The sequence below is a fragment of the Ursus maritimus genome, unplaced genomic scaffold (genome assembly GCF_017311325.1).
Source record: "Ursus maritimus isolate PB19 unplaced genomic scaffold, ASM1731132v1 scaffold_6, whole genome shotgun sequence".
Classification (NCBI taxonomy): domain Eukaryota; kingdom Metazoa; phylum Chordata; class Mammalia; order Carnivora; family Ursidae; genus Ursus; species Ursus maritimus.
In genome coordinates, this window is record NW_024426774.1 from 71762175 (window position 1) to 71772535 (window position 10361).

Here is a 10361-nt window from a genome sequence, read left to right on the forward strand (position 1 = left end):
TTTATGTAGTTAAGTTCAGGGTATTCAATCCGTAACATCTCACTTAAACTAATTTTTAGCACAGAGTAGTCTCAACCTTGGACCTGAAGTGTTTATGGTCTGCTTCTTACACCTGAGGAATTGAGTGTCTTCTCCAACACCCCGACCTGCATCCTGCGCTGGGGAGGATGATGGTCACTTACACTGGCACAACGCTGTACAGTTTACAAAGCCCGGGCCCCATTGATAGGATACCATGAACACAACTGTTTGATTTGTTTATTCTGGGCAGCTGCTGTGTTCTGAGCATTGAGCTATGTGCTTTTTTATTTTATTTTATTTTATTTTATTTTATTTTATTTTATTTTATAAGATTTTATTTCTTGATCTATTTGAGAGAGAGTGTGTGTGCGCATGAGTGGGGGGAGGAGCAGAGGGAGAGGAACAAGCAGATTCTGTGCTGAGCACAGAGCCCCACGCAGGGCTCAGTCCCACGACCCTGAGATCATGACCTGAGCTGAAACCAAGAGTTGGATGCTTAACTGACTGAGCCACCCAGGCGCCCCGCTATGTGCTATTTTAAGTTGTCTTTCAGTTCACAGAGGGCTCCTGCTCTAAACTTCACAGTCAGCATTTTCCTCACGTGGTTGATAGCACTAAGAAAAATGGGTTTAAATTATAAGAGAAAGTAGCTCTAATCAGCAATGGAGGAAGAAGAAATGGGGTTCAGGGGGTGGGATTATGTACCCAGAAATCTTTAAGAACAGAAGTGATATGATCAAAACGTATGCTTGTCTAATGGTAGAGGCCAGAGCCCTGACTCTGCGGTTCTTTCCCAGCCCTGGGCTTTCATGTTTCTAACTGGCAAAGTGACCAGGTGAGGACACAGCCCTGACACACTGTCTCCGAGGGGTCAGTTTACATGGCAGTGACCTAGTTTGGGTTCCTGTTCTCACTGAAGCTGTTTCCTAATCCATAAGATGGGGTTGATAACACTGCCGGTATATGAGTCAGGGTTCTTCAGAGAAACAGAACTAACTGTATTCTAAAGAATTGGCTCATGTGATGGTACAGGTTCAAATCCAAAATCTGGAGAGTAGGCCTGCAGGCTGGAGACCCAGGGAGGAGATGCAGTCCAAGCCCAAAGGAGGTCTGCCGGCGCAATGCCTTCTGGTTCACACGAAGTCGCTCTTTGTTCTATTCTTTCCACTGATTGGACAAGGCCCACCTGCATTATGGAGGGTAACCTGCTTTACTCAAAGTCCGCCAATGTAAATGTGAATCTCATCCAAAGGACGCCTGCACAGAAACATCCAGAATAATGTTTTACCCAGTATCTGGGAACCATGGCCCAGTAAAGTTGACACAAAAAATTAACATTCGTATCTTGTCCCATAGGTCAGGCCTGGTGATTTAATTAGTCAGGGAATGTAAGACGTGCCTTGTAAAATGGTAGACTGCTCTATCTGCTGAGAGAGCAGGGAGCTCTGAGAGTTCCTCCCCCTCCCACAAGCAAGAGCGTCCTGGCACATGGAGGGTTAAGGAGCCCTGCCTCCCCTGGCTCTTCCACCTGCTGTCTGAACTGTCACTACCCCCTCCCGACCCTCAGGTAAGGAGGGACTAGAGCAGGGGCCTGAAGCTGCCTGACACCGGATACTTCCTTCCTGCCTGGATTAGAGTCATCTTGTCAATATCATGTCAGTGTTTACCAAATTAACAAATGGACTTCAAGTTAAACACTGGGCGATTTGTGAGATGGATTTTTTAAAAATGTGACCCAGCTCAGGAGATCACTCACAGGTGATGGGCTGTTTGCCTTTTTTTGGACCCTGGCCTTTAACATCATGTCACTTTAAATTGCTTTTCATGGAAAACTGCCTCCCTGCCATTCCTCAGCCTCCACACAGAGCCTCCGGGCAGGCATTTTTGTGCACAGCTGGAGCCTTGCCTTGCTGTGGGGCAAACTTCTTTCTTCTGGACCCAACAGAGACAAATCGCCTTTGGTCAGTGGCTCCAGGATGGAAAATAAAGTGTGTGGAAACACTTCACTCCCCACCAGGAATTTCTACCCACAGAGCAGGGCCAAGCAGGGCAGAGCAGGGCTTCTAGGCAGTCAGGACAGTCGGCTAGTGAGTGACAAAGAAAGCAGAGGCTTCCGGGGGCGGTGGGGTGGGGGGGAGATGACACCAGCATCTGGTCTGGGTTGTTCTTTTTGCATCTCGATGCTGGTGACATGTCTACCACCAGATTCCCGGTGATATGGCTGCATCTTCTCCTGGAAGCTGAGAGGCTGCCTCGGTGGGTCAAGACTGCTCTGCCCAAGGGATGTGCCGACTTAAGCTCCTCACAGTGATGGGCGGCACCTGGACCCCAAGGAGACGGGCTGCTGGGAGAAGTGGGCCTCGACGGAGACAAAGTGATGCAAGTCTTTTGTATGTTTTCTTACTGAGGTTCATTTTGAAGCCTGTTAATTTTTAAATGCTATTTATTTTGGAAAGACGTGAACAGAAGAGAAAGAAGCAGGTTTCAGCACCTTCACCGTGTGCCCCGCTGTAGTTGTTTCTGTAAGGCAGCAAAGCAGCCATTTGAAAAGTGAAAGACTTAGGTCAATTATTTTTCTTTCCTTGGCTTACTGGACAGCAAAGCTGGTTGAACTGAATTGACCAGTTGTTTGATGAATCAATCAATCAGCAAATATTTGTTCTGCGAGGCCTGTGAGCAAGGCACTCCTGTTTGATTAAATTGTTTGATGAAACAGAACAAATAGACCTGTCTTCTAGGCCCCTTGTAGACAGTCGAACTGTGTGCAGCTAATTACTCTACCACCTCTAATTACAGATACACGCTCAACCCGAGCTCTTCTCCTTGAACCAAAAGTTAATCCTGAAAATCTGGTAATGCAATTACTATGCTTGTTTCAACACGTAAGGGAGAGGGGGAGGGAAAGAAAGAGAGGGAGAAAGAATATGAATATGCCCCATTTATGCAGCCCTACAATGAGGGGGAGTTACGAGAAGACTTTTCTATACAAGGGAAAATGAAGGTCTATAATTGAGGATGATTTGGTGTCCAAGACTTGGCTTTGAAAAGGAGCCGGAACCAACTTCCCTAAGTGGCATTTAATGTGCTCTCTTGGGTTTAGCTTTTTCATTAGCTTAGTTTTTAATCGATGTCACAACTCAAAGTCAGGACCATATTTCCAGAAGGAGGAATGAATGAAAACACTTAGGAAACACACAAAACAACCAAAAAACTCTAAACCACAACAGTGAAAAAACATGTCTTTTCTTCTAAACATCATCTTAGCATGAGGCAAACTGATCTGTCAGATATGCTTGTCATATCCACATATTTTATAATCCAATATGTTCAGGCAAGAATTTTGGCACAACCTGCCAAAAGCAATCCTGAACTTTTCTTGACACTTTGAAGAGCACGTAATGTGTTGAGGGGGTGGATTTGGGGGAGGCCTTAACCCTTTCATTCAGCATCTAAGGGTCCTTTGGAATAAGTATCACCTAAGAACAGCCCCAGAGGAGGACCTGACATGGGAATAGGTGATGACCAACCTCGAGCCCACCGGTGGTCTCTCCCCACTGTGAGTCCGCAGTTTTAAACCTGACCCTCTCTCAGCGGTGACCTCACTTGGAATAGCATTGAATTCGGTGCAACTCATGGAATCACAGAGTTGCACGGGACTGTTTGGATGATCGGATCCAGTGGTTCTCTGTCTTGGCTGCACATCAGAATCACCTGGAATGCTTAAAAAAAAAAAAAAAAGGACAAAACCTGATGTCCAATCCCACCCAACACTATTCAAGCAGAAGCCCTGGGGTAGGTCCTGGTTATTGAGACTTTTTCTAAGTTCCCACATGACTCCAATGTGATGCTAGGGTTGAGAACCACAGTCCAACCTCCCATTTTACAGATAACGAAACTGAGGCTCCAAGATAGAAGTGATTGCCCTGTCAGGATCAGGCCTTGTATCCAGGCCCCAGTTAACTTGGTTCACTAGATGGTTGTTGAACTCCAGCAGAGTGTTTAGTCCTGCCCCTGGGCACTATGGGGTTACAAGAGGAACCGGAGCCTGGCCCCTGCCCCTCAAGGAGCATACAGCTCCAGTAGGGTGGCAGAACTAACAGACGAAGCAGTGAAATGGACACTGTAGGGCAATGTTGAGAAAAGAGTGGAGCTTCGTAATGTCAGATGCTGAGTCCAGACTAACGTGTTCTGAAAGAGATGCCCACAAGGCTGGGTGGGGTAGAAGGAAGCATTATTGGAGTCAGAAACGCACAGACGGAGCTCAGCACAAGGAGACATGGCCCATGAAGGAAGGAGAGGGCCCTTTCCAGGGGGTAGAACTTAGGTGACCACTTAGAGGTCTCAATGAGTGATGTGTGGGTCATGTGCCTTAGCTGCGAAGAGGCTAGGACTTGAGAGAAGCATGTGGGGCATGAGGAGGGATTCAGGGAGAGTGGCTGTGTGCCAGTGGGGGAGATCCACAGCCAAGAAGTTAAAGGGTGACTGCTGCCCCACACAAAGGGGTGACCCTGAAGGTTAAAACTAAAAAGTAGAAGGGACTCAACATGAAGAGAAACCCTCGTGAGAAACCCTGTTCTGATTGGTTGGTGCCCAAGTCATACCAATAATTAAATATTTTGAAGATCTTCCCTGCACATCCTTGACCCTGTGGTACCTGGTCCTTTGGGAGCATAATCTTGAGCGGTGTACTTTGGCAAGTCCTGAGCTGCTGCAGGGAAGAGGCAGCTGAAGCCCAGTAACTGTTCATGGGGGTGGGTGTGGTGGGGGATGAAGGGAGCCTTCAAGTCAATGCTAAGAAAAGCTCCATGTTCTCAGATATTCAGCCTGTGCCCTCTGCTGCCACCCATAGCAGTCGATATAACATGAGATTGGTGGGCCCTCTCCTCCGTTGCCCACATCTTCTAACTGAGGCTCCTCACCCCTGGTCTTCTCTTCCCCTGGATTCTTGCACAGCTGTCTGCTTCCTCCCTTGATCCAATGGATCAAACCTGCCTTTAATGTGCTTTATATAAAATCAGGCCCAGAGGGTAGCGTTCTGGGGCCAGCATCTTGGGCTAAGAAGTAGCTTTTAGATGAGGAAGGAAGATAGGTTTTTGTACCAGATGTCCCTTCCTTCAGAGCCATTTTGCTCAGAGTCCCTTAGGACCCCATAGGAAGACAGGCATTCTTCTTGGGTCCACTCTCCAGCTATGCTGCCTCCTTTCACATCACACGTTTGTCACTCAATTATTGTCTCCCCCATTTGCTTTCTTGGTGGGTGCAGCTACTAAGAAGCCACTCCCGTTCTACAGAAATCGGTTCTACTGCAGCACTGTGTATGCCTTGGAGAGCCCCTGGGATCCCTGTCCTCTGAGCCCGCTGTAGGAATCCCTCCTGAATTCCATTTTGCATAACTTGGTTCTAATAGTGAAGCCAGCACAAAATGCCCACCGACCGAAAAGTGGAGGACAATAAACTAAGGATGACGTGGCCATCTTGGATTTGTCTTCATAAGAAAGGGTTTCTTTTTCTTTGTTCATGTTGCTTGTGCTTTAGCCCTTGAAGTGCATAGCTGTAAGACACCTTTGAGATCACCTGATCCAACCCTTTCATTCTGTAGTCAGTTGTAGATGAATGGCTAAGAAAAAAGGGCCTATTGTCACACTAACTGGGTTTAAATCTTGGTCCCACCACGGTGAATTTGCCTGACCCTGGGCACATCACTTAACCTCCTTGAGCAGCTGTAATAATGATTCTCTTTTCATTGGGTGGCAACCATATTTAAAGAAGATGATCCATATGACGTGCTTAGAACAGAGCCTGCTATATAAATATTATTATATTATTATTGCTATAAATGAAGAACTTGAGGCATGGACATATTTCTTAGACTTACTGGAAACTAGATAATGGGAACAATTTTGTAACTTTTCACATTAGGAAGTGGTTCTTGAACTTTTCATCAAAGCATCCCTAATATCCAAGAAGAGTAGAAACGTAAACCCAGGGAATCTCGGGGCTTCGCTCCATTCCATAAGAGTTAAATGTCTTGGACTTCTGTGTTATCGGAAACAATGCATCCAAATTTTGCATTTTATTTCTTAATGTGTCCATGCTTGTTCCGATCTAGAAATTGTGGTTCCCCCCTCAAACTATCTCTGTAAAATCAACTCTCCTAAACATCAGTGATGCTTACTCATTGGATGGTGAGTATGTCTAAGAGTGCGTAGCTCCTGTCTGAGGGACGTGAAGTTAGTCACAGGGCATCTGAAACAGCAGTGACTGCTTCGTGAAGGACGGGACCTGAGATCTCGTGGGAGAGCAGGAGGGAGGAAGTCACACAGAAGCAGCGCCTCCTCCCCAGGAAGGGGCGAGGCCAGCCGCGTGAGGTGATAACTTCATCCCTGAAAGCTGGCAGCTTTTTGTTCTCAGCAGACCCAGAGGCCCCTCTGTGGGACTCTCTGGGCTCCAGACTGGGGGCTCTGGTCCCGCCAGGCCCCGGGGAGGCCGCAGTCTGAAAGATGTAGCGTGCTTTGGTGCCTCGAGGCAGATTGTGTGCTGAAACGGAGGCGAGACAGACTGTCAGCGTGGAAACCATGTGGTGACAGCTTCCTTCACCCTCCAGACCTGTCAGCTCATGGGGGAACTGACAGGCCTCAACTAATAAGGTAAACAAAGGCTTTAGAGCATGGGGGAGGAATGCTGGAATTCCTTCTTTAATGTTTCCCTATTCATAACATGTCACAGAGTTAACGCCTTGCCCCGTGGAGGTAGCGCTTCCTTGTTTTTAAGGCCTCCCAAGCACGGTGAGGGAGAGGCCAGAAGCGCAGAGGCCGAGCTTACAGCCAGAGCAGCCGTGTCACAGCTGGCTGGGCCTCTGGCTGCTTCTTTAGGAAGCCCATGGCTCACGAGGTTGCATGTGTGAGGGTATAGCCAGACACTAGGCTGGTGGTCGAGGCCTGGTCACAGCCGTGGCCCAACCTTGTCTCCCTCTGCTCCAGTGCTCCCAACACTCACCTTTCTCATCCCCGAAGTGCAGCTCCAGTACTTTCTGTCGATCTGGACAGCTTCCAGGAAAAGCCACCTCAGCTTTGCCTTCTCAGAGGTCTCGCCAGTGTGCACGCTCCCATTTGACTCTAGAAAAGCCTCCTGCTTTTTTGGATCAGATCCCATCCTACCTTGAATGTTTCTGTGTCCTGGGCCTCTTTCCTATCCACCTACCCGCATTCCCGCTTACAAGGCAGACCCCCTTTGCAAGGCTAGAATGGCGGTAATACAGTATTTCTGTGCCATTACTTAAAAAGACAAATGGCCTGTTAGCCGTTTAGGATGTAATTTAAAAGCCATTTGTCTAGTGGTAATAACTGGAAATGGACTTCCGCTAAAGGCCAGTATGACTTCCTCCAGGAGTGAGGGATCTGCTAATGGTGACCAGTTGGCCACGGCTGTTTTCAGACTTACCCACTATTTCCACTGGAAGGCTCAGAGAGCAGGGGAATGGCATTTTGAGGGGACCGTGAGCTCACAGAGGGCTTTGAAGAAAGGCAGGCTCCTTTCTCTGGAACCATACAGCGGCTGTTGTTTGTCTTACGGACTGAGAGGACCAGGAATAAAAGTGGGTTTAGAGGGATGGGGATCATGCTGTTTTTAATAACCAAATCTCACCAATCAGAACTCTTGAAATCTGGAAAGGCTGGGCTTCCTCTTTGCCCTCTCTTTAAGAATCCGCAGGCAGATCTGAATTATCTGGCTTTGGTGCACCTCAGAAATGACATTTCTCAGACAACTGTGGCTTTTTCCTGTAGACAGCAAAGCTTTTATTTTAACCATTCAGGATAGACAGTCTTCAAGAATATATTACCTGTGCTTCTTTAATAGAATTGTTGCAGAGACATTAAGTGTTCATTGATGATGCAGGGCCATTATTTCGAATGTCAGTTTTAAAGACTTTGTCTTCCCTTTGCTATTCTTTTGTTCATTATATTCTATTTTACAATTCTATCACCTCATCTATCTTCGTATTTAATATACATTTACTTCATATTCAGTGAGAAAAAAATGATGGAAAAATCCCAAATGGTAAAATAAATGATGGTGTGTTCACTGAATGGGTTCCTCTGCGACCTTTGAAAAGGCTGTAGAAGACCATTGATACAGACATTGGAATATTGGAGAGAAGTCTGTGCTATGTCACTAAGTGTAGCAGTGGGCTGCTAACCACATGTACGTTGGGACGGACGCTGTGCCTAGGGAATCCTGGTGAGCTCGGACTCCAGACTGTCCAGGTTTGTAAATGAAGACACCAAACTGCTTAGCCTCAGATGGAAGTTCTGTGCATCAGGTAAAGGATTCCAGGTAAAGGAAGCATCGTTTACCCATCACCTACCATGTGCCAGATGCTATTTTAGGAATTTCATATACTGTCTTTATTAATCCTGATAATCACACTCCGAGGTTATTTGTTCCATCGTCAAGGAGGCTAAAGTGAAGAAGTTGTGTAGCGGGCTCAGGTTCGCAGAGATGAAAAACGGCGGAGGTAGGAGTGGAACATAAATATGACGGGCTCCTGTTCTTTTTACTATACATTACCAGTTTTCTGTTTCCTCTGAATACTGCATGATACATGACGAACAACCACAAAACCTAAATGGCCTACGACAATAAGTGTGTATTGCTCACCCCTCTGGGGTCCCCTGGGAGTCAACCCGGTACTTCTGCTGTTCACGCACATGTCTGGTGGTTGACTGGCCTTCGGTTGATCTAGGCTGGTCTGGGCCGGGGCACCTGGGGGACTCAGTTCTGCTCCATGTGCCTCTCATCCTTCAGCAGGCTAGCCTGCGCATGTTCTTGCCGCAGTGGCACAGGCGGAAGAGAGCAAGAGCAATCCCACAGGCCCCTGGGGCCAGGCCGGGAGCTGGCACACAGTCATTGCTATCAGCCAAACAAAGGTGCATGACCAAACTCAGAGTCAAGGAAGGGGAAATCTACTCTGCTCCTTTTATGGAAGCAACTACAGAATTATGTGGCAAAGGGAAAGGTGCAAAAATGGGGCCATTAAAGCAATTAGCCACAAAGAACGAGCTGCCTTTGAAAAGCAGGTGTTCTAAGAGCTTCATCTGGGCATTCCACCTGGGCTGTTAGAGCTCTGTTTCGGTAAAGTATGTGTGTGGGTGGAGTGCAGACAGGAAATTTGGGGCGGGGGAAGGGAGACACATATATGTTTAACCAAAATAATGTCATTCCATAGTATGTTAGTGACTATACTGAGGGGGAAATTGTTCCACCCTTATGTTCTATTATTCTAGGCTATTTTGTAACACCAGGTACACCCCGGGACTCTTAAGGAAGGAGGGCATTTTTGTTGTTGTGTGTCACCTCCGTTCCTATATTCAGCAGACCCAGACTCATGACCCGGAAAGAAAACAGACAGAGGACCCGTTTCCGTAGCACGTCCGTGGTTGTCAGTGGGTAATGTGTTACTGCTGTGTTTCTTGCTCCCAGGCTCTGCCTCTCAGATGCCACATCTGGGCCAGAGGCTGGAGGACATGTGTCTTGTGCGTGAGCTTTGTGAAAGCTACCTGCTCCTGAGACAGGAGCCCTATTTGGCCAGAACTGAAAGAGGATGACGCCAGTCCAGTTCCCTCTGCTTGCCACTTGGGCAGCTGGAGGACTGGACCTTGGACCTGGTTCCTCTCCCCACTCCCTTCTTTGGGACCTGCTTCCATTGATTTCTGACATGGACCCTGCCATCTGACAAGTCCCAGCCTCCCAGCCTGCGAGGAGTCTTGGGGGGGGGCAGGGGGTTTGTAAGAAACTGTACCAGACAACAGACTCTTACTTTCCTCCAGTGGCTTATCAAAAATGATTGTAGCTGCTTCGGCAGGACTAGAAGTGACGCATTGTCCCCTCTTCCAGTGATCTCCATGTCTTATTTGGGCTCAGCGCTTATTGTTCTGGGATTCACACCCCCTGCTTGTGTGACAGTGTGTAAACTAGTGCTCCTTGGAACTTTGTGTTCATCTACATAACACATTTCTCAGGTGCATATACGTTATGCATGAGTCTGTGGTTAATCATTTGAAATTTAATTGGAACACGACAGTTTTTCCTTCTTCTTCAGTTTTCTCCCTCTCTCTCTCTCTCTCTCTCTCTCTCTCATTCTCTCACTCCAGCTCAGGCAACACTTCGGAAGAATTCCAGTCTCTTCCTGGCACTGTGGGCTTCCTGACTTCTTACTTTTTGGAGGGGAAGGACGCTCAGAAGCCCAGGTGGAATGGGCCGCTTGCCTGAGGTGACTCCATGGGCCAGTGTGGGATCTGTGAGGGAGCCCCAGGCTTCCCTGCCCCACCAGCCCTTCCTCT